The following is a 25,066-nucleotide window of genomic DNA, read 5'->3' on the forward strand; positions in this document are numbered from 1 at the left end:
TGTTTTGTTTCCTAAGAAAGCTCCCAACTGTCTTGTGAAATGAAGTGGCTGTACCATTTTGTACTTCCACTAGCAATGAATGAGAATTCCTATTGCTCCAATCATTGCCAGCATTTGGTCATTCTAATGGGTGTGTAGTGGTATTTCTTGTTGTTGTAATTCCCTGGTAAGATTATGTTGAGCATCTTTTCATATGTTTATTTGCCATTTGTATACCTTCTTTGGTGAGGTGTCTGTAAAGGTCTTTGACCAAACTTTTAATTAGGTTGTTTGTTTGCTTGTTGAGTTTTAAGAGTTCTCTGTATATGTTGGATAACAGTCCTTTATCAGATGTTTTTTTGCAAATATTTTCTCGCAGTCTGTGGCTTGCCTTCTCATTCTCTTCACTTTTTCTTTCACAGAGCACTTTTTAATTTTAATTAAATCCAGCTTATCAATACTTTCTTCCATGGTTATGCCTTTAGTGTTGTATCTAAAAAGTCATTGCCCTACCCAAGGTTATCTAGGTTTATCCTCTGTTATCTTCTAGTAATTTTATCATTTTGCATTTATCTAAATGTGACATATTTTGAGTTCGTTTTTGTGAAAAGTATAAAGGTAGCGTGTAGATTATTTTTTTGCATATGGATGGTCAGTTCTAGCACCATTTGTTGAAGAGATTGTCTTTGTTCCATTGTATTGTCTTTGCTCCCTTTTTCAAAGATCAGTTGAATATATTAATGTGGATCTATATCTGATTCTCTATTCTGTTCCGTTGATCTATTTGTCTGTTGTTTCAACAGTACTACTCTGTCTTGATTATTGTAGCTTTCCAGCAAGTCTTAAGGCAAATAGTGTCAGTCCTCCAATCTTATTCATCTCCTTCAATATTGTGTTGGCTATTCTGGGTCTTTTGCCTCTCCATATACATCTTAGCATCAGTTTTTCAATATCCATAAGATAACTTGCTGGGATTTTGACTGGCATTCCATTGAAGCTATAGATCAAGTTGGGAAGAACTGGAATCTTGACAATATAGAGGCTTCCTTACCATGAATATGGAGTATCTCTCAACTTATTTAGTTCTTATTTGATTTCATTCATCAGTTTTGTCATTTTCCTCATATAGCTCTTGTACATATTTTTTAGACTCATACTTAAGTATTTCATTTTCTTCAGTGTTACTGTAAATGGTATATGTTTTCATTTCAAATTCCACTTGTTCATTATTGGTATATAGGTAAGTGATTGAGTTGTGTGTATTAACCTTGTGTCTTGCAACATTGATATAATCACTTATTAGCTCCAGGAGTCTTTTGTTTATTCTTTCAGATTTTCTACCTACACAGTTATGTCATTTAAGGGCAAAGACCGTTTTATTTCTTCCTTTTCAGTCTGTATACCTTTAGTTTCTTCTTCTTGCCTGATTTCGTTAGCTTGGACTTCCAGCACAATGTCAAAGAGCAGTGGTGAGAGGGGACATCCTTGCCTTCTACCTGATTTTACTGAGAAAGCTTTAAGCTTGTCACCATTAAGTATGGTTTTAGCTGTAGGCTTACTGTAGATTTCCTTGATCAAGTTGTGGGATTTCCTCTCCATTCCTAGTTTACTGAGCATTTTTATCATGAATGAATGTTGAACTTTGTCAAATGCTTTTACTGCATTACTGATATGATCATGTGATTTTTTCTTCTTTATCCTATTGATGTGAGAGATTACATTATTTTATTTTGAAATGTAATACCAGACTTGGATATCTGGGATAAATCACATTTGGTCATGGTGTATAATTCTTTTTATACATTGTTGGATTTAATTGCTAATACTTTGTTAAGAATTTTTGCATCTATGTTTTTGAGAGATATTGGTCTACAGTTTATTTTTTTGTAATTTTTTCATCTGGTTTTGGTATTAGGGTAATGCTGGCCTTATAGAATGAATCAGGAAGTATTCTCTCTGCTTCTGTATTTTGGAAGAGTTTGTAGAAAATTGGTATAGTTTATTCCTTAAATGTCTGCTAGAATTCACCAATGAACTTATCTGTGTTTAAGAGTTTCTGTTTTGATAGTTGTTAATTATTGATTTAATTTCATAGATATAGGCCTATTCAGATTGTCTATTTCTTCTTGAATGAGTTTTGGCAGATTGTGTCTTTCAAGGAATTGGTTAATTTTATCTAGATTTTCAACTTAGTGGGCTAGAGTTGTTCATAATGTTTTTATTATCTTTTTAATGGCCATGGGATCTATAGAGACATCCCCACTTTCATTTCTGATATTAAAAATTTGTGTTCCCTCAATTTTTTTTCATAGTTAGCCTTGCTAGAGGCTTATTTTTATTAATCATTTCAAAGAATCAACTTTTGGTTTCATTAATTTTTTTCTGTTGATTTCTTGTTTTCAATTTCATCGATATCTGCTCTCTCATTTATTACTCATTTTCTTCTGCTTAATCTGAATTTCATTTGCTCTTCTTTTTCTACTTTTTTTTGGCTAGATCTGGGATTATTGATTTTGGATTTTCTATCTTTAAAAAATTTTTTATTTTATATTGAAGTATAGTTGATAACAATGTTGTGTTAATTTCAGGTGTTCGTCAAAGTGATTCAGTTACACATATACACGTATCTATCCTTTTTCAAATTCTTTTCCCATTAAGGTTATTACAGAATACTGAGCAGGGTTCCCTGTACTATATAGTAGGTCCTTGTTGGTTATCTATTTTAAATATACTAGTATGTATATGTCAATCCCAAACTTCCAATTTTTCCCTCCCCCTTTGGTAACCATAAGTTTGTTTTCTAAATCTGTGAGTCTGTTTCTGTTTAGTAAATAAGTTCATTTGTATCATTTTATTTTAGATTCTACATATAAGTGATATCATATGATGTTCGTCTTTCTCTTCACTCTTCTCTTCACTATCATACTTCACTTAATATGATAATCTCTAGGTCCATCCATGTTGCTATAAATGGCATTACTTCATTCTTTTTATGGCTGAGTAATATTCCATTATATAGATAGATATGTATATGTATATATATGTATATGTGTGTGTATACACACACACACACACACACACACACACACACCCCACTTTTTTATCCATTCATCTGTCAATAGACATTTAGGTTGTTTCCATGTCTTGGCTATTGTAAGCAGCACTGCAGTGAACATTGGGGGCATGTATCCTTTCAAACCATGGTTTTCTCTGGATATAGGCCCAGGAGTGGGATTGCTAGATCATATGATAGCTCTATTTTTCATTTTTTAAGGAACCTCCATACTCTTTTCCATAGAGTATAGGAGTGCTCCCTTTTCTCCACACCCTCTCCAGCATTTTTTGTTTGTATAAAAGATTTTTTGATGATGGCCATTCTGACTGTTGCAAGATGATATCTCATCATAGTTTTGATTTGCATTTTTCTAATAATTAGTGATGTTGAGCAGCTTTTCATGCTCCTCTTGGCCATCTGTATGTCATCTTTGGAGAAATGTCTACTTAAGTCTTCTGGCCATTTTTTGATTGTTTGTTGTTTTTTGGTTCCTGTTGTTTTTTTGATATTGAGCTGCATGAGCTGTTTGCGTATTTTGGAGATTAAACCCTTGTCAATTGCTTTGTTTGCAAGTATTTTCTCCCATTCTGTGGGTTGTCTTTTTGTTTTGCTTATGGTCTCCTTTGCTGTGCAAAAGCTTTTAAGTTTCATTAGGTTCCATTTGTTTAATTTTGTTTTTATTTCATTACTCTAGGCAGTGGGTCAAAAAACATCTTGCTGTGATTTATGTCAAAGAGTGTTCTGCCTATGTTTTTCTCTCAGAGTTTTATAGTATCCAGCCTCACATTTAAGTCTTTAATTCATTTTATTTTTTTGTATGGTGTTAAAGAGTGTTCCAATTTCATTCTTTTACATGTAGCTGTCCAGTTTTCCCAGCACCACTGATTGAAGAGACTGTCTTTTCTCCATTGTACATTCTTACCTATTTTATTGTAGGTTAATTGACCATAGGTGCATGGGCTTATTTCTGGGCTTTTTATCGTGTCCCAATGATCTATGTGCCTGTTTTCCTGCATACTATTTTGATTACTGTAGCTTTTTAGTATAAAGTCAGCGAGCCCAATTCCTCCAGCTCCATTTTTCTTTCTCAAGGTTGTTTTGGTTCTTTGGGGTCTTTTATGTCTCAGTACAAATTTCAAAATTATTTGTTCTAATTCTGTGAAAAATACCCTTGGTAATCTGATAGGGATTGCATCGAATCTATAGATTGCCTTGGGTAGTATAGTCATTTTCACAATATTGATTCTTCCAATCCAAGAACATGATATGTCTCTCCATCTGTGCCATCTTCAATTTCTTTCATCAGTATCTTAGTTTTCTGAGTACAGGTCTTTTGCCTCCTTAGGTAGTTTTATTCCTAGGTATATTAGTCTTTTTGATGTGACTGTAAATAGAATTGTTTCCTTACTGTCTATTTCTGATAGTTCATTGTTCGTGTATAGAAATGAAACAGATTTCTGTATATTAATAATTTATCCTGCATCTTTACTGACTTCATTGATAAGTTCTAGAAGTTTCTTGGTGGCATCTTTAGGATTTTCTACATATAGTGTCATGTCATTTGCAGATGGATAAACATGAAATGAAAGAATGAGAAGGAAAGATTAGTAATACATCATTAAAAAGTAGAAAAAACTAATTTTCTTAAGGAGAGATCTAATTTAAGTGTGGAAACTGTATTTGTAACTTTTAAGAGGCCAATTACAAAGTTAACAGTGCCATATTATCTTTTTAAGTGAACATACTATAAATAAACCTTCATCTAATATCCTTTGTATAATCTTATCTCAGGCTGGACACAATAAGTGTGCTTTATAACTTTTGGGTCCCATGGAGGTGTGTATAACACATTTCATATATTATTCAAGTTTTAAAAATCATACCTTGGTTATCTGAAGTAAAAGAGATTCAAGACAGTTTATATTGAATTCAAGATTCAATATAAAGATATCAAAATATAAACAAACATTCACACATACATTAATAAGTAAGTAATTTTTACTTTAATTCAAGTTTAATTTGGCTACCAGGAGCCAAATGCTAATTTCACTTAAGCAAAGAGCAAGTGAGCAGGTAGTAGGACAATTATGACAGGCTTGTCAAACTAACAATTGGGGTGAAATGTTACAAACTCTCCTTAAATTTATCCTAGAATGTATACAAACTATGTCATGTTATTCATATGACAAGAGACAACAACTGATAGTTGTTTTTTGTTAACATATTCACAAATGTCTCTTCAAGGATAATGAGACACTTTTCATTAACTTTTTTCTCAACTAGGAAATCATAGTTATAAGTTAAAAAAAGTTAGATTAACATTTTAAAAGAGTCAAAACAATGAACATATTCTTCACTGTGTCTAACATATATAGTTATTTGACTAAGATAACTTTATCCTAAAGTAGATCTTTTAAAAATGAGTAATTTGAGTATTTTTCAATAAATATTTAAATTAAGGCATTTGTTATAAGAGCATTATGCTTTAACAGCTTCGAATGAATAAAACATGATTATAATGTGATTAAGGAACTTTCTTTCAGAGCGTACGATTTATAACTTGAGGTTTATAAGCAACATTCCCTTTGAAGTAATTTTTCCAGCTGATCCTAGAGAGTCCCTGTTTGACAGATGGAAATAATAAGCAAAAGCAGCAAAGGAGAAAGGGTTGTTTGCTGTGTATACTATCAACAAATACCCAACATATGGCAAGAGAATAGATATATTTTCATAAACTCTGGTTCTCTTCCTGAATATTTCTCTTGATGTCACAAAATCACATAGCTATAATTAACAAAACAGTCTATAAAAATGTGAGTACAGATAATGCTTCCTAACCTAGAGAAGTCATATATATTTTCTTTTATTTCTAAGGTCTTCTGTTTCTCTTTTATTTTGTAAATGTGTGTTTGTTTAATGTTCTGTATAATATATTCGTGGAAGCATTTTATTTAAAATCTCACCCTTATTGCTTTGCCGGTGTTTGAAACCACCATGGCTGGCAGCCCTCCTATGTATTTTCACCAAGCCCTGGCTTGTTCATCTAAGAACACTAACACATTATACAGTCATATCATAAACTTTCTTAATAAATATCACATGAATCTCTCTGTCAAGTACCTGAGAGCTTGATCTGAGGACAGTAAGTATTTGATGGAAAAGGGTAGAGTTTCAAAGACCATCTCCTTTCCAGGGAAGCTGTATTTTGGTGAGAGTGTTATGTTGCCACTAGCAAATCACTTAAAGATCATTGAAAGCTCAAGAGTACTGGCTCTGAAAATGGTAAGGCCAAAAGGCACTTGGTAGGAACATTTGTTTCTGTGTTTATACAACAATTTCAGAAAAAGAAATTTAACCCAAAGGACATATGGAAACATACCGATGATCAACATCAATCTGTAAAGAGAGAAAAACTATAAGTTGTAAAAAGACTTCTCCACTAAATTTGTTGAACTATGCATATTTTGTCTGTTTCTTTGTACTGTGAAAACTGGTGTAGATATATTTTAAAGCCTTATAAGAAAATGTGTAGGTAGATAGATGCATCCATTATAACTACCATAGTTATTATCAGCCTATTTTTCAAAATCATGTGAAAATTAGATTTTTGTCTTTATTGATTTTAAAATACCTAGTTAAAGGTAGCAAGAATTATGTTTAAATGTGGTGTGAAATCCTTTTTTCATACTTAGAGAATGCAAACCCCAGGTGTCATAATAGAGGTCATCATAGACAAAAAGCAGTTTTTGAGCACCATGTTTTTGTTTCATCAATTCCTTCTTCCTTCTTTGGTATTCACTTTTAGAGTTAATCTTTTATTTAGCACAAACAGTCCAGTATTTCTGTACTAAGAGCTCTTGGAAATATTTCACTAACACATAAGCTACTTAGAAAAATGCTTAAACCTGTGTTGTCCTGCTTTGTATTTTCTTCAGCATGGTTGACAGGTTTGCAAGTTTCAGTAAAAAAAACTGTACAGAATCCCTACCCAATAGACTCTAACTTAAAATAATCATCTCCAAGTCAGGAAGAAATCATGCCAATTATAAACCATGGTTATAAGCAGACTCAGTTTGCAATCATAACTGCTGCAAATTTCATGGGGCTTTTTTGAATTTTATTTATTTATTTTATACAGGAGGTTTCATTAATCTATTTTATACATATTAGTGTATATATGTCAATCACAATCTCCCAATTCATCCCACCACCCCACCATTTTCTACCCTTGGTGTCCATACGTTTGTTCTCTACATCTGTGTCTCTATTTCTCCCTTGCAAATCGGTTCATCTGTACCATTTTTCTAGATTCCACATATATGCATTAATATATGATATTTGTTCTCTGACTTATTTCACACTGTATGACAGTCTCTAGGTCCATCCATGTCTCTACAAATGACCTAATTTCGTTCCTTTTTAGAGCTGAGTAATATTCCATCGTACATATGTGCCACATCTTCTTTATCCATTCGTCTGTCGATGGACACTTAGGTTGCTTCCATGTCCTGGCTATTGTAAATAGAGCTGCAATGAACATTGTGGTACATGACTCTTTTTGAATTATGGTTTTTCTCAGGGTATATGCCCAGTAATGGGATTGCTGGGTCATATGGTAGTTCTATTTTTAATTTTTTAAGGAACCTCCATACTGTTCTCCATAGTAGCTGTATCAATTTACATTCCCACCAACAGTGAAGGAGGGTTCCCTTTTCTCCACACCCTCTCCAGCATTTGTTGTTTGTAGATTTTCTGATGATGCCCATTCTAACTGGTGTGAGGTGATACCTCATTGTACTTTTGATTTGCATTTCTCTAATAATTAGTGATGTGGAGCAGCTTTTCATGTGCCTCTTGGCCATCTGTATGTCTTCTTTGGATAAATGTCTATTTAGGTCTTCTGCCCATTTTTGGATTGGGTTGTTTGTTTTTTTAATATTGAGCTGCATTAGCTGTTTATAGTTATCTTTGCTATGCAAAAGCTTTTAAGTTTCATTAGGTCTCATTTGTTTATTTTTGTTTTTATTTCCATTACTCTAGGAGGTGGGTGAAAAAAAGATCTTGCTGTGATTTATGTCAAAGAATGCTCTGCCTATGTTTTCCTCTAAGAGTTTTATAATGTCCGGTCTTACATTTAGGTCTTTAATCCATTTTGAGTTTATTTTTGTGTACGGTGTTAGGGAGTGTTCTAATTTCATTCTTTTACATACTTCATGTTTTAAGGGAAGCCATGCACAATGAGAATAGGAATCCAGTGAAGCAAGACATGAAGTTCCCATCCATAGCAGTGCAGATAACATTTCCTGTAAACTGTAATATATAATACAGTAAAAAAAAAAAGGCAGAAGAATTAAATAAAGTGCAAATAAAATAAACATAGTCATGTCCATGTAGCATATTATTAATTTTAATACTATAAAATCTGCACTTCTTAAAAGAAAGTACCTTTGGATATGGAATAACTAGTGATATATAAGAACAGTACTACTTAGAGATTTTGAGTCATGTAAAATATTTATGCCTTTATTAAACAGGTTAATACTCACTAGATGCTGTAATAAACAGCCTAACTATTTCAGTTGCTTAATACAAGAAAATGTTTATCTCACACCAATTTCCAGTACAGATTACATGACTCTCCTGGATCCTCTCCAGGTGATAACTCTGGGATTTGGCTTCCTTCTTATGTGGCTTCTTTATACCAGAGTCCTTTACTGTTAGCCACACAGAAGAGAAAGCATGAGCTAAAGATCCCGAAGAAAAAGTCCAAGAAACATTCATACATTGACCAAAACTATTTACAAACCTCAAATCTATTTTAAGTGATACTGTGTAATATATTCTTCCTTTGGCCCAAGAAGAGATAAAAAATTTGAATGTATTCAGCTATTCAGTGTTTTCTTTTTCTATTTTAAAACTGGTATTAAAAGGAGCAAAGTATATTTATTTTCAACACCATTTTATAAAGAGGGTTTATTTTAACAACAAAGAAATAGGGATGACTTAATCTTTTCCATTGAATGTATTAAGATCCGCAATAAAATAAGTTTTCTTAAATTCTCCTAATCTACACCAACAGGGATTAAGATTAAGCTCTGAAAGGATCAGAGTAAGACTCCTACTATAGGCTCTTTTGCTTTTATCTTTAGGGGTCAAGACATCCACAGAAGTGTCCACACACCAAGGAGGACCTAGAAAACCACTTTCCTTAGCATCTAACATTCACAGCCTTACCACCACTGTCTATCTTGAATTGGCCAGGACTACATGCATGGTGCATTTATTGGTCATTTTTTGTTGTAAAACCAACAATTACAAGACTTAATGGCTGAAAACCAAACTATTTATTTAACTCACAATTTATTGGGGTTGCCACATCAGTCCTTACTAAGCTGGGAGATCATTTTTGTCTCAATTGGCCTTACTAAGCTGGGAGATCATTTTTGTCTCAATGGGACTCCCTCAAATGACCGTTGTCATCTGAAGCTCAGCAAGAAGTTAGCTTTACTGATCTTAGCTGGGTTTTCTTACTTGGCTAGGGTCTCAGCTGGGGCAACTGGGGCTGATATGGCTCTGTCCTACATGGTTGCATCTTGTTAAGTCACATGAAGAGACCTAGGTTTAACAATGTACATGGTCATTTTCTTAAGATGCTATTAACCAGCAAGTTACAAGACCATCTGAGATATAAATTGTTCATAAATAGACTGATTATCCCAAGCTCATATTGAAACAGAAATGGATATAGGGAATAAAATAATCAGACATTTTTGTAAATTATCTACCATTCTGTCCATTAATGTTATTTACTACAGGAAACCAGAACTCATAGAATCCTTTTATCTCACATAGTACATTCTTCCTATTGCTCTATCTGTACCTCCACTATTATATCCTCATATTCTGTATCTATATAGAACCTGGAAAACTTTCACTTTGTCCTTCAAAGCTTGGATCTTCAACAAAATCCCCTATAATCTCAACTTCTCTGAATATGATTTTTGACCACACTTGAGACACTCCTTGAGGATCTTCTGTATTTTGATTTGGTCAACTGGATAGGTAGCTGAGATGTTTTCTTAAATAAGAAAAATAGTGGAGGAGATTTGAGGTAAAGGATGGAATCTAAATGTTCTGTTTTGACTAAGTTTGGTTTGAAATTTCTGTTAGACATTCAAGTATAGACGTCATGTAGACTATGAATCCAGAGCTCCAATGGCAATTCAGCATTAAGGATACGAGTTTAAGAGTTACCAACTTATAATATTATTTATAATCCTGGGACAATAGTCAAATACTGTCTATAAAAGTCCTGAAAAACGAAAAGAAACCCAGAAGTTGATTCTGAAAATACCAGCATGTATAGTAATGACTGTCTTCCTATAACCTAAGAGAAAATGAATGCTTTTACTTTTAATTAATGAAATTTAAGTTGTGACCTTCAACAATCTTTCATAGGATAAGGTTAATATCTTAAATATAAATATGTAATCTAATCTAAATTGAGCATAAAATAAAAAGGACAAGTTATTTCCTTTAACAGTTATTTATATCATGCACACATATCTATAGGGACATAGGAGACTTATAATAGAAACTTAAAGTGAATATATCAATACCTAGACCTATTATTTCCAAAGTTGGTACATAAAGAATATGGGTGCATAAATTATCTTTTATATACCATCTGTGTGTATTTTATTTTGGACAATATCTATTCAAAAACTAGCATGGTGGAATATACCCTTGCTTTCTTATTCTATAGTCAAATAACTGCACTGTAACTGACATGTGTTTTAAATTTATTGGTTTTAAAATTGGTCATGAAGAACCTAGGGGCAAGACAGCAGACCTACTAGAGAATGGATTTGAGGATACAGGGAGCGGGAAGGGTAAGCTTGGAAAAAGTGAGAGAGTGGCATGGACATATATACACTACAAATGTAAAATAGATAGCTAGTAAGAAGCAGCGGTATAGCACAGGGAGATCAGCTTGGTGCTTTGTGACCACCTAGAGGGGTAGGATAGGGAGGGTGGGAGGGAGGGAGACGCAAGAGGGAAGAGAAATGGGGATATATGTATACGTATAACTGATTCACTTTGTTATAAAGCAGAAACTAACAAACACACCATTGTAAAGCAATTATACTCCGATAAAGATTTTAAATAAAATAAAAGGTAAAATGACAATTAAATATCATAACAACAACAAAAATTTATTGGTTTTAGACTGAACCACACCATTGCTAACAAATATAGCCACTAAAAATTAAGTCATTGAAATTATAAACTTTAATAAACAGAAATTACTTCACCAAAATAAAAATGTATTTAAATGATAATATGTGAGACAATAGCACACATTATATAATCTATTTCCAAAACAGTCTTGTAAGATAACTGTTATTATATCTATTGTATAGATTAAGAAACATTTGTTCAAAGTATAATAGTTGTATGACTTTTGAAGGCAAAAAAGCCAGAAATACATATAGCATGCATTTTAATAATTCAACTTAGCATTTGAAAACTTAAGTTATTATAAAAAATATAATTCTGCCTCTGATTGGTTAAAAAAAATTTCAAGTTTCATAATTTTACCAAAAATATACTTTGACATAAAAGTATGATTTATAATTTCTAAAATTTTCCCTGAAATCATGCACAAGGTTTTTAAATGGAAAGCTTAAAAGAACTGTAATTGAAATCAGTGAAGTCATGATAGTATTTCTACACAATATCTTCACTGTACATCACAGTATACACAGTTTCATATGGATTATATTTTTATGAAGATATTGATAGCACTATAGAAAAAAATTAGAGCTGGAATTGCTTTAAAGTTCATCTATCCTCCAATGGTGAGGGGTTGATATGAATGCACATCAAATATCTGCTTCTTGTGTATAGGTACTGCTTAAGTCCCCCAAATCCTCAACCAGTGACTGGGTTTTCCCAAGTGAAAAGGAAAAACAAGTAAAGATTTTTGTATAAACAGCACTTTATCAATCTGACATATTAGCCATGTAAATTAAATGAAACTAAAACTTAATGATGTTTTGATTGAACGATGTGAGTCCATCATATTAAAAAACAGGGAGTTTGGGAGTGACACAAGCAAGATGACAGTAGAAGAGGTCCAAGGTCCCCTGCTTGTATCCCCTCCCGAGTAACAATAATTTGCCAGCCATCCACAGACTAAATTGTTTTTGTGACTGCCACAGGGTCCAGTTAGGAGGTTTTAAAACCCAAGTGGAGCTCAAGACCAAGGATGGTTGTTTTGAGAAGGCAGGCTCACAGCCAGGTGACACGCTCAGTGGCCATAGTCCTGGCTACAGATCCATAAATACCCCTGTCCCCCTTGGATTCAGTTACAGACCTGTTTGACCTGTCACCAGCACCATTGCCAAGAGACTCAAGAGTGGTACTACCTGCTCTTCCCTTGGGTAACAAGCTCACTGACTTTAGCCCTACCTGTGGACTCTGAAGTATCCTGTGGCCCAGCTCCAACAACTTTAAGCTCTGACCTGGGGCAATCCTAGTCACCCAGGGACACACTGGGAGATGTGCCTGTTCATGCTAGTGGGGGCTGATCTGTCAGACTGCACATCTTGAAGTGGCCCTATGGCCTGGCTCCAGCCCTTCCTAGCATGTTCCAGAAGTGGTCCTGCCTGTCCAGGTTCCTGCCTAGTGACCCAGTGGGAGCCCTTCCAGGGACTCAGCAGGAGCCACACTGTCCACAAACCTAGTAACAGTCCCACTGTCTGCAGACCCTGCATACCCTTGTCCCAGCATCAGCCTTATTGAACAGGGTCCTGGAGTCAGGCCCACCTGCCAACGAACAAGACATGAGCCACAACTGTCCAAGACCCTGGCAAAAAGCTGTCAACTGCAAGCCACACTGCAGACCCAGCAGTAGGCATGTAATCAGCTCCAACTCCATTTAACTGTGATCCCAGAGGCAATCCCTTCAGCAGGGGAAACGGATAGGAGAATGTCTCTACATTTCAAAACCAGTCTGTAAAACTCACAGATATAGAAAACAGATTTGTGGTTGCCAAGGTGGAAGGGGGACGGGGGAGGGAAGAATTAGTAGTTTGGGATTAGCAAATGCAAGTTATTATATATAAGATGGATAAACAGCATGGTCCTACTATGTAGCACAGGTAATTATATTCAATATCCTGTGATAAACCATAATGGAAAAGAATACAGAAAAAGAATATACATATGTATAACTGAATCACTTTTCTGTACAGCAGAAATTAACACAACAGTGTTAATCAACTATACCTCAATACATATATATCAAAACCAGTCTGTAAAGATTGAAGTTTGGTTCTACGCAGACATCAACGCAAGCCTACACAGATCACGAAAAATCAGGCAAATATGACATCATCAAAGAAAATTAATAAAACTATGGTAACTGACCCCAAAGAAATGGAGATGTGAGTTACCTAATAAGAATTCAAAATACTTATCTTAAAAAAGTTCAATGAGATGCAAGACAACACAGATAGACAACTAAACAAAATCAGGAAAATAATGCACGAACAAAATTAGAAGTTTAATAACAAAATAGAAGCCATAAAAAAGAACAAAATAGAAATAATGGAACTGAAGTGTACAATGCCAGAATTGAAAAATTAGAGAGGTTCATTTTTTGCTTAAGTGAATATCAAAATAGAATTTATCATAGATGTAGCTTATTTGATTTTATAATCCCCAGGTGTTAAATTTATTTTTGTTGATTAATATGATTTTATACCGAAATATAAATCAGAACTATATCTATTATAGATACTGTTATGTTGTTAGATGGTATGATATTTTTTTAAAAATATCAGACCTTATACATTATACACAGTGGGAAATATATATTATATGGATTTAATGATGAATAATTTGAATATTAAATACAATACTACTTAGAAAAATAAAGTTTTAAAAACGTGCTTATTTGACATTGTAAAATAGACTCTGGATTGAAGTTTACTCTTCGAAAGTTGTTATTAAATCTATGTTCATACATTGTATAAAATCTTAATTAGTATATTCTCACTTTCAAAATTTTGAAACTGTGACTGGATTATAAATGAATATATTAATTTTTGTTCTCCGTGCAGTAAGAAGTTATGAAAGAATCTAATTTTTTTTACATCTTAGAAAAGCATTAAAACTTTAAATCTTCCTAAGGTTAAACTCTTTTTATGTGGTGCTAATGATATTTTTCTTTACCCAAATCAGTAGATTTTTGAGGAGGTTACAGTGCTATAACTTCTCCCATTTTACTTGGAAAGCCTTCAAGTAAAGCTGTTGGCAACCCCTTCTGATGTGTCCCAAATTAAAAAAAAAATCTCTACAAACATAGAAGAGAAAGATTTTTCTTTTTTATCAGATAAGCATTAAACCAGAATGTGATGTACAGCACAGGTACTCCACTAAGAGATTACAAAGACAGAAAGAAACTTACACTTTTATATAGCTAAGTAGATAAAAACCCATTACATACATGTTTTAAATATCAATAATTCTCAAGTAAAAGGACTTCACAGCATCATTTGTCACACCTGGTTCATCCTAAATTCAGTTGGTGGTTGGGGTGACTGTGTTAGCTTTATCCATGGAAAGTAGATTCCTTATATCTTTATGACAAGAGGTAGTTTGGAACTTGGATCGAGATGCCCAACAAAGTTAGGCTCCTATCCTCCTACAGAAATTTCAGTAAGGGACACTATCTTCCCTAATGATTACATTTCAAAGAGATGGCCCTCAAATCCTTGAGAAAAGATATTCCTGAGTTGTAAAGCTGGAAAGAGGCTTGTGAAAATATTTACATATAAAAGGGGGAGAGAAAAAATTTATAATTAAAAGCTATTTAGATAAATACTCTAAGAAAAGAGAGGAGAGGGATCTTTGTAGTTGGGTCATCTGGATTCTATAAAGGTCTGGGTGAGTGGATGGTCAGGGACCTAGAGGCAGGAAGAAGACTGTCTAAAGTTTAGTCAAGCTAAGAGGAATATTGAAGCCCTCTTGGTAATATGCATCTTTGTACTTCAGCATCCTTTGCATGCAACATATAGATATTTCTCAGTTATTTTATATCTTAGTCATTTTTTATAGAAGTAAATTATTTTTATCCTGATTTTAAAACTTCTCTCAAAGCTACTATAATGTTGCTATAAATGTAAACCTAATGACATAATCTCTTTATTTACTTTTTATTTTTGTTGACATTCATTTCCTGGATAACACCTGCTATTAAGCAAAGGCAAAGGCAGAAATCAGAGTAGGACTGACTATGTTATCTCTAAAGATTTATACCCAAAGGCAGTGTCACAATTTCAAAGCAGAAATTAAAAACTAAGTCAGAAACCACAAAATTCTATCTATCTAGGTATGTTTCATAGATTAATTAAAGCTGTAATTAAGATACTTTTTCTTTCTTTCTTTCTTTCTTTCTTTTTTTTTTTTTTTTTACTAAAACTGGAAAAGACCCTTACCTTTTCACTACATACAACAGAATATATTTTGTTCTATGGCTGAAAGCAATTCAGGTAAGATTCACCCTAAGTTTACTTGGGTAATAAAGACACCCAAAACCTAAAGATTTGTATTACTGAAATCTGAAACAAAAAATGTTTTTAAGATAGGCTGTTTTTATTTCATTGACCCAGTCATTCTTTTTCAGAATGACTTCTAAGTCCTTCATTTTAAATTTAGTTTTCTTGTAAGATTCCTGACACCTGAATTCGCATCACCAAGACGTCAACGTAGGCTGATTTTGACTGCACTCTTGCTCGCAAGAACTAAGAACTTTTCATGATCAAGACACCACTGAGAGAGTCCTAGAATATAGGTGTGAGACTGAAATGCCCCCTGCGCCACAGAGACCAAGAGAGGCTGCATTAGAAGGCTAAGAGAAGCCCCTACACATTGATCACTTTGCTCCTCCCCAGGCCTGTGCAACACCATGCTGAGAAGTCTGCCCTGAGCTTAGAGTTTCTCTAGTGGGTAAAGAGAGCTCAGTGTGAACATCCAGCTCCACAAGTGTTATAGTCTCTTTTTAGGAGCCCTCAGTCCAGTCTCACTCCATGGGATTGCAGGGGAATCTCCAAGGCTTGAACACTGGGAATCTGATTGTGATGGAGAAGTGGGAGAGGCTTGTAACAACCAGCACGCAGATTTTAGCAGACCAAGTTCCTACCTGTAGCACTCAAATAGTAGTCCCAATCAGTGGCTTCATTCATCTGCAGAGTCAAGTCAATGGCACACTCTGACTAGGGAAACGAGCATGGTACAGGTCTGCTTTAAATGAAGTGCTTTGTCAACGCTGGACCCTGGTCAGCTCTCAGCCACACAGGGTAGCTGACCATAGCCTGGTCCACTGTTCAGTGTAACTCCTGGTCCTGTCTGAACATAAAGGCTAACAACAACACCTGGAAACTGCATATCCCAGCAATGCTCCAGCAGAGTAGAACAGATGGAACTGATCACTCACAGAGCAAAGTAAGTGGCACTGTTTGGTCATGGAACTAGGGGGGTGGGTCAGCTTGAGTCAAGACCACAAAGACCTATTTGAGCTACAGAGGGTTCCACAGCTCCATCCAGGCAGGGTAGCTAATTCCTAACCCAACTTCATTGCTGAGTGTAGATTTCAGTCCTGCCCAACCTGCAAGCCTAGCCAGAGCACCTGGAAATTTGTGTAGCTGAACAATGCTTGAACAGAGCAGTCCTGCAGGCAGAGTTGACAGACTTCACAACAAACCTAGTGGCCATATTTGGGCAGGGAACTTGGGGTATGAGTAACGTGAGTCAAGACCACAAACAAAGAGCCTTGCTGGCTTGGAGCTAGTTCTTCTGCCAAGCACAGGCAGAGAAACATATTCATAATCCCACTCATTCCTGAAAAATCCTTCAACTCACCCAACCAGAGAATCTAACCAGAGCACATGGGAAGATGTGTAGTGCATACAGCAGCCCTTTTCACAGTGGCACTTGAACAGAGAGCATGACCTGTGGCCTTCCCCACTTGCACGGCAAAGCTAGTGGCCTCATCTGGCTAAGGAACTTAGTGCACAGTCTTACCTGATCCAGGTCTTCAAACAGTGAGCCATGCAGTCTTTGGGTCCCTGGCAGAGAAGACTCATACTACTCCTGAGTAGTACCCAGTTCTGACTGTCTACTAAACGTGACTAGAGAACACAGGCAACAACAGAGCCCATCCTACAGTCTTGTGTAGGGAACCAAGAAAGAATTTCTATCCATCTCTTCCTATCCAGCAGCAACCCCTCAACCCAATCTCAGAGCTCAGGCAGTGGCATCATCCAAAAATAGGCCCTAATAGCAACCTCTCCCAATCCAAGGATGATACTACATGACATGTCCAGAAACCCAAACTGAGCTAATCGGCAAAGAACAGTCTGCCAAAGCAAACCTTTAACATCTGAGAGAGAAGTTCACTTATTCAAATGTGCAGATACCAATGTAAGGAATTAAGGATCACAGAAAATCAGGTAAACATGACACCACCAAAAAAAAAAAAAATCTAATAAAGCTCTAATGACTCTAAACAAATGGAGATCTATGAACTTTCAAAGTTTTCAGAATTATCCTCATAAAGAAGTTTAGTTAACTATAGAACATTCAGGCAATGAAGTGAAATTAGGAAAACAGTGCATGAATAAAATGAGAAGTTCAGCAACAAAAACAAAAAGAAATTCCAGACCTAAAATGTACAGGGGCTGAACTGAAGAATTCAATAGAGAGTTTCAAAGGCAGACTCAACCATACAGAAGAAAGAATTAGTGATCAAGAAGACACAGCATTTGAAATTATCCAGTCAGAGAAGTAAGGGGAAAAAAAGTATAAAAAAGAGTGAGAAGCCTACATAGCTTATGTAACACAATTAAAAGCAACAATATCTGTATGATGGGAATTCCAGAAGAGAAAGAGAAAGGGACAAAATTTATTAAAGCAATATTGGCTAAAACTTCCGAACCTGGGGAGCAAAAGAGACATCCAGACCCATGAGACCCAAGGAATCACCAAATAGGCTGAACCTGGATAGGGCTACACCAAGATACATTATAATTAAATTGTCAAAAATAAAAGTTAAAAAGTTTTGAAAGCAGCAGGAGAAAAAGAAGTTACATACAATGAAACACCCATAAGATTTCAGGTGGATTTCTCAACAGAAACATTTCAGACCAGGAGAGAATGGGATGATATATTCAAAGTATTAAAAGAAAAAAAAAGTCCAAATAGATTTCTACAGCCAGCAAAGTTGTTCTTCAGAAATAAAAGAAGGATAAAATTTTCCCAAACAAATAAAAGAGAAAGAATTCATGACCACTTAATCTGCCTTATAAGAAATGTTAAGGGGAGTTCTTTAACTGGAAGTAAAGGGATGCTAATTAACATCCTGAAAACATAAGGAGGTAGCATAAAACTCACTGTTAATGATAAATATAAAGTCAAAGTTAAATTCTGTAATATGGTAATAAGTGGTGATTAATTCAATTACAACTCTAGTTTAAGAGTAAAGAAACATAGTAAAAATAACTATAACAACAATAATCTATTGTTGGTTACACAATATAAAATACCTAAACTGTAATATCAATACCTAAAATGTGAGGAGGAGGAGAAGTAACAGTGTAAAGTTAGAAATGCTATTAAAGTTGTTAGTTTAAAATAAGGTGTTTTAAGATATTTTTGTAAGCCTCTTCATAACCACAAGGGAAAAATCTGTGGCAATAGCATAAAGGGAAATGATAAAGAAGTCAACACACACTGATACCACAAAATACACACACACACACACAAGACAGCACAACCAGACACAAAAAACAGTGGATTTAAAAAACGTTCAGAAAACAATTATAAAAATGGCAACAGTAAGTCCTTATCTATCAGTAATTATTTTAAACATAAAAGGGTTACATTCTCCAGTCAAAAAACATAGAATGCCTGAATGAGTAAAAAATGGAGATACATTGATATGATGCCTGTAAGAAGCTCAAAGACAAACAGATTGAGAGTGAAGGGATGGAAAAAAATATTCCAGCAAACAGTAACCAAAAAAGCCATAGTGGCTACACTTACATCATACAAAATTACTGTAAACTAAGAATTGTAAAAATAAGACAAAGTTGCAGACATCATATTATATAACTTATAATAATAAGGGGACAATCCATCAGGAAGATATAACAATTGTAAATATTTATGCACCTAACATCAGAGTACCTAAATACATAAAGCAGAAAGTAACCGAACTAAAAGGTGAACTATATATTGGAACACAATAAGAGACGGGAATATTAATAACACCACTCTCAATAATGGATACACCATCTAGACAAAAAATCAATTAGGAAAGAGTGGATTTGAAGAAAATCATAGATCATACACACCTAACAGACATATACAGAACATTCTATCCAACCACAGCAGAATATTTATTCTTCTCAAGCACTCGTGGAACATTTTCTAGAATAGACCATATGTTAAGCCACAAACAAGTCTTAGCAAATTCAAAAAAATTAAAATCATACCAAGTAACTTCTCTGACCACAATGTTATGAAAACAGAAATACTTGGAGGAAAATTGGAAAATTCACAATACACAGAAATTAAACAGCACTCTCCTGGAGAACCAATAGATAAAAGAAATTAAAGGGGAAGTAAAGTATTTTGAGACAAACAAAAAGAAAATCAAAACTTATGGGATACACCCAAAGAAGTTTTAAGAGGGAAATTTATCGCAGTAAATGCCTACATTAAGAAATAAGAAAGATCCTAAAAAACAAACAAACAAAAAACCTAATTCTATGGCTAAAAAAACCTAGAAAATAGGAAAGAATGACTGAGACCAAAGTGAGCAGAAAGAAGGAAATAATAAAGATTAGAGTGAAAATAAATGAACTAGAGAACAGGAAAACAATAGAAAAGATTAGCAACACTAAGAGATGATTGGTTAAAAAGATAAATAAATTTGATAAAACTTTAGCTGGACTTGTCAAAGAGAGAGTTTATCCAAATCAACAAAATTATAGGTGAAAAGAAGATGTTACAGTTGATACCACAAAAATACAAAGAATCTCAAAAGGCTACCATGAACAACTATATACCAACAAACTAGATCACCAAAAACAAATGGAAAAATTCTTAAAAATATACAACTTATTAATAATGTATCAGGAAGAAAAAGAAAATGTGAACAGACTAAATATTAGTAAGGAGATTTTATCAGTAATCAGAGATCTCTCCACAAAGAAAAGCCAAAAACCAGATGGCGACAAAGTTTAATATCTATTCATAATAATAATTCTTTACAAATTAGACATAAATGAAATGTAGCTCAAGGTAATAAAGGCCATATACAACAAGCCTACAGCTAACATTATACTCAATTATGAAAGGTTGAAAACTTTTCCTCTAATATCAGGAAAAAGACAAAGGTGCCCACTTTCACCACACGTATTTAATATGGTAATCAAAGCCCTTGCAAGGTTTATCAGGCAACAAAAAGAAATAGAAGGCATCAGAATTAGAAAGGAAGAAGTAAAATTATCTATATTTGCAGATGCATGATTTTACATGTAGAAAATCCAAATGCCTCCACCAAAAAAACTGCTGAAGTAATCAACAAATTTGGTTAAGATTCAAGATTAAAAGTTAATATATGAATACAGGACTTTTTCTATACATTAAAAATAAATTATCTGAAAAAGTCATAAAGAAAATGTTCCCATTTACCATAGCATAAAAACAAGAAAATACTTAAGAACAAATTAAATAAGGTGAAATATCTCTACACTGAAAACTAAAAGATGTTCATGAAAGTAACTGAGAAAGACATAAATATATACAGCAGTATCCCATGTTCAGGATTGGAAGAATTAATATTGTTAAGATGTCCATACTACTCAGGGGGCAGAGAGAAGATGGTGGAGTAGAAGGACTTGAGCTCATCTCCTCTCATGAAAACAGCAAAATCACAACTAACTGATGAACAACCATTGACAAAAAAGACTGGAACCTACAAAAAAAAGATATTCTATGTCCAAAGACGAAAAAGCCCCAAGAAGACAGTAGGAATGATGCATTCAGTTTACAATCAAATCCCATACACACCAAGTGGAAGACCCACAAACTGGAAAATGATTATATCAAAGAGGTTCTCCCACAGGAATGAGAGTTCTGAGCCCCACATCAGTCTCCACAGTTTGGGTGCCTGGCATTGGGAGGAGAACCAAGAGCATTTGTCTTTGAAGGCCAGTGGGGCATGATTGCAGGAAATCTACAGGACTGGAGGAAACAGAAACTCTACTCTTGGAGGGCATGCACAAGGTCTCATGTGTACCAGGACCCAGGGAACAATCAGTGACTTCATAGGAGCCTGGGTTGTACCAACCTGCAGGAGGGTCACCTCCTGCAGGAGGGTCACCTGGGGAGGCAGGGTGTGGCTGTGGCTCACTGTGGGGACAAGGACCCTGGTTGCAGAGATACTGGAGAGTACTCATTGGTGTGAACTCTCCTGGAGGTTGTCATTTTGACACCAAGACCTGGCCCCACCCAACAGCCTTAGGCTCCAGTGCTGGGATGCCTCAGGCCAAACAACCAACAGCCCCACCCATCAGCAGACAGGCTGCTTAAAGTCTTCCTGAGCTCACAGCCACCCCTAAGCATACCCCTTGACATAGCTCTGCCCACCAGAGAGACAAAACAAAACTCCACCCACCAGTGGGCAGGCACCAGTCTCTCCCACCAGGAAGCCTGCACAAGCCTCTTGGACCAGCCTCACCCACCAGAAGGCAGACACCACAAAGAAGAGGAACTACAATCCTGAAGCCTGCAGAATGAAGACAACAAACACAGAAAGATAGGTAAAATGAGACAAAATAGGAATATGTTCCAGACAAAGGAACAAGATAAAACCCCAGAAAAACAACTAAGCGAAGTGGAGAAAGGCAATCTACCTGAAAAAGAATTCAGTGTAATGATAGTAAAGATGATCCAAGATCTCAGAAAAAGAATGGAGGCACAGATGGAGATGATACAAGAAAATTTTAACAAAGAGCTAGAGGATCTAGAGAACAAACAGAGATTAACAACACAGTGACTGAAATGAAAAGTACACTAGAAGGAATCAATATCAGAATAAATGAGGCAGAAGAATGAATAAATGAACTGGAAGACAGAATGGTGGAAATAATGGCTGTAAAACAGAATAAAGAAAAAAATGCAAAGAAATGAGGACAGTCTAAGAGACCTCTGAGACAACATTAAATGCACCAACATTTGCACTATAGGGGTCTCAGAAGGAAAAGTAAGAGAGAAAGGACCTAAGGAAGTATTTGAAGAGACAATAGCTGAAAACTTCCTTAACATGGGAAAGGAAATAGCCACCCAAGCACAGGAAGTGCAGAGAGTCCCAGGCAGTATAAACCCAACGAGAAACATGCCAAGACACATTGTAATCAAACTGACAAAAATTAAAGACAAAGAAAAAATATTGAAAGCAAAAAGGAAAAATCAACACCTAACATACAAGGGAATTCCCACCAGGTTATCAGCTGATTTCTCAGCAGAAACTCTGCAGGCCAGAAGGGAGTGGCACAATATATTTAAAGTGATGAAAGGAAAGAACCTACAACCAAGAATATTCTACCCAGCAAGCATCTCATTCAGATTCGATGGAGAAATCAAAAGTTTTACAGACAAGCAAAAGCTAAGAGAATTCAGCACCACCAGACCAGCTTTTCAACAAATGGTTAAGGAACTTCTCTACGAGGAAAAGAAAAGGCCATGACTAGAAACAAGAATATTAGTAATGAAAAAGTTCACTGGTAAATGCAAACATACAGCAAAAATAGGAAAATATGAACACACAAATATGATACCAAAACTAGCAATAGTAAGAGGAGAGTACAAATGCAGGATATTGGAAATGCATTTTAAATTAAAAGACCATCAACTTAAAACAATCTTTTATATATATATATAGACTGCTATATCAAAATCTCATGAGAACTGCAATCCAAAAATCTACAATAGATACACAATTAGAAAAAGGAATCCAAGCATAACACTAAAGTTAGTCATCAAATCACAAGAGAACAAAAGAAGGGGAGAAAAAAGACCTATAAAAACAAATCCAAAACAATTAACAAACTGGCAATTAGAACATATGTATAGATAATCACCTTAAACATAAATGGATTAAATGCTCCAACCAAAAGACAGAGATTCTGCTGAATGGATAGAAAAGCAAGACCCATATACATGCTGTCTACAAGAGCATCCACATCAGTTCTACAGACACATACAGACTGAAAGTGAGGGAATGAAAAAAGATATTCCATACAAATGGAAATCAAAAGAAAGCTGGAGTAGCAATACTCATATCAGACAAAATAGACTTTAAAATAAAGACTGTTGAAAGAAAGACACTACATATTGATCAAGGGATCAGTCAAAGAAGAAGATAATTGTAAATATACATGCACCCAACATAGGAGCACCTCAGTATATAAGGCAAATCCTAAGAGCCATAAAAGGAGAAATTGACAGTAGCACAATAATAGTGGGGGACTTTAACACCCCATTTTCATCAATGGACAGAATATCCAGGCAGAAAATCAATAAGGAAACACATGCCTTATATGACACACTAGATCAGATGAACTTAACTGACATTTATAGAGCATTCCATCCAAAAGCAGCAGAACATACATTCTTTTCAAGTGCACATGAAACATCTCCAGGACTGATCACATGCTGTGACACAAAGATAGTGTTGGTAATCTTAGAAAAACTGAAATCATATCAAGCATGTTTTCTGACCACAAGCTATGAGATTAGAAATCAACCACAAGGAAAAGAAATATAAAAAACACAAACACATGGAGGCTAAACAATATGTTACTAAACAACTAATGGACCAGTGAAGAAGTCAAAGACAAAATCAAAAAATACCTAAAGATAAATGAAAATGAAGGGACGATGATCAAAAAACCTAAGGGACACAGGAAAATCAGTCATAAGTGGGAAGTTTATAAAAATAAAATCTTACCTCAGGAAACAAGAAATATCTGAAAAAAACAACCTAACTTTACACCTAAAGCAACTAGAGAAAAAAGAGCAAACAAAACCCAAAGTAAGTAGAAGGAATGAATCATGAAGATCAGAACAGAAATAAATGAAATAAAGATGAAGAAAACAATTTAAAAAAATCAATGAAACTAAAAGCAGGTTCTTTGAAAAGATAAACAAAACTGATAAACCTTTAGCCAGATTCATCCAGAAAAAAAGGGAGAGGACTCAAATCAATAAAATTAGAAATAAAAAAGGAGAACATGCAAAAGACACCACAGAAATACAAAAGATCATAAGAGACTACTACAAGCAACTAAATTCCAATAAAATCTACAACCTAGAAGAAATGGATAAGTTCTTAGAACGTACAATCTCCCAAGATTGAACCAAGAAGAAATAGAAAATAAGAGCAAATGAATCACAAGTACTGAAATTGAAACAGTCATTTAAAAATTGCCTACAGAGAACCTTCAAGATGGCAGAGGAGTAAAACGTGGACATCACCTTCCTCCCCACATATACATCAAAAATACATCTATATGTGGAACAACTCCTAAAGAACGCCTACTGAACACTGGCAGAAGACCTCAGACCTCCCAAAAGGCAAGAAACTCCCCTCGAACCTGGGCAGGACAAAAAGAAAAAAACATAGACAAAAGAACAGGGACAGGACCTGCACCTCTGGGAGTGAGCTGTGAAGGAGGAAAAGATTCCACACACTAGGAAGCCCCTTCACTGGTGGAAAAGGGGGGTGGGCGCGGGGGGAGAAGCTTCAGAGCCATGGAGGAGAGCGCAGCAACAGGGATGCAGAGGGTAAAGTGGAGAGATTCCCACACAGAGGATTGGTGCCAAACAGCACTCAGCAGCCTGAGAGGCTAATCTGCTCAACTGCCGGGGTGGATGGGAGGTGGGAGCTGAGGCTCA

This window comes from Mesoplodon densirostris, chromosome 1 (genome assembly GCF_025265405.1).
Source record: "Mesoplodon densirostris isolate mMesDen1 chromosome 1, mMesDen1 primary haplotype, whole genome shotgun sequence".
In the NCBI taxonomy this organism is placed as follows: domain Eukaryota; kingdom Metazoa; phylum Chordata; class Mammalia; order Artiodactyla; family Ziphiidae; genus Mesoplodon; species Mesoplodon densirostris.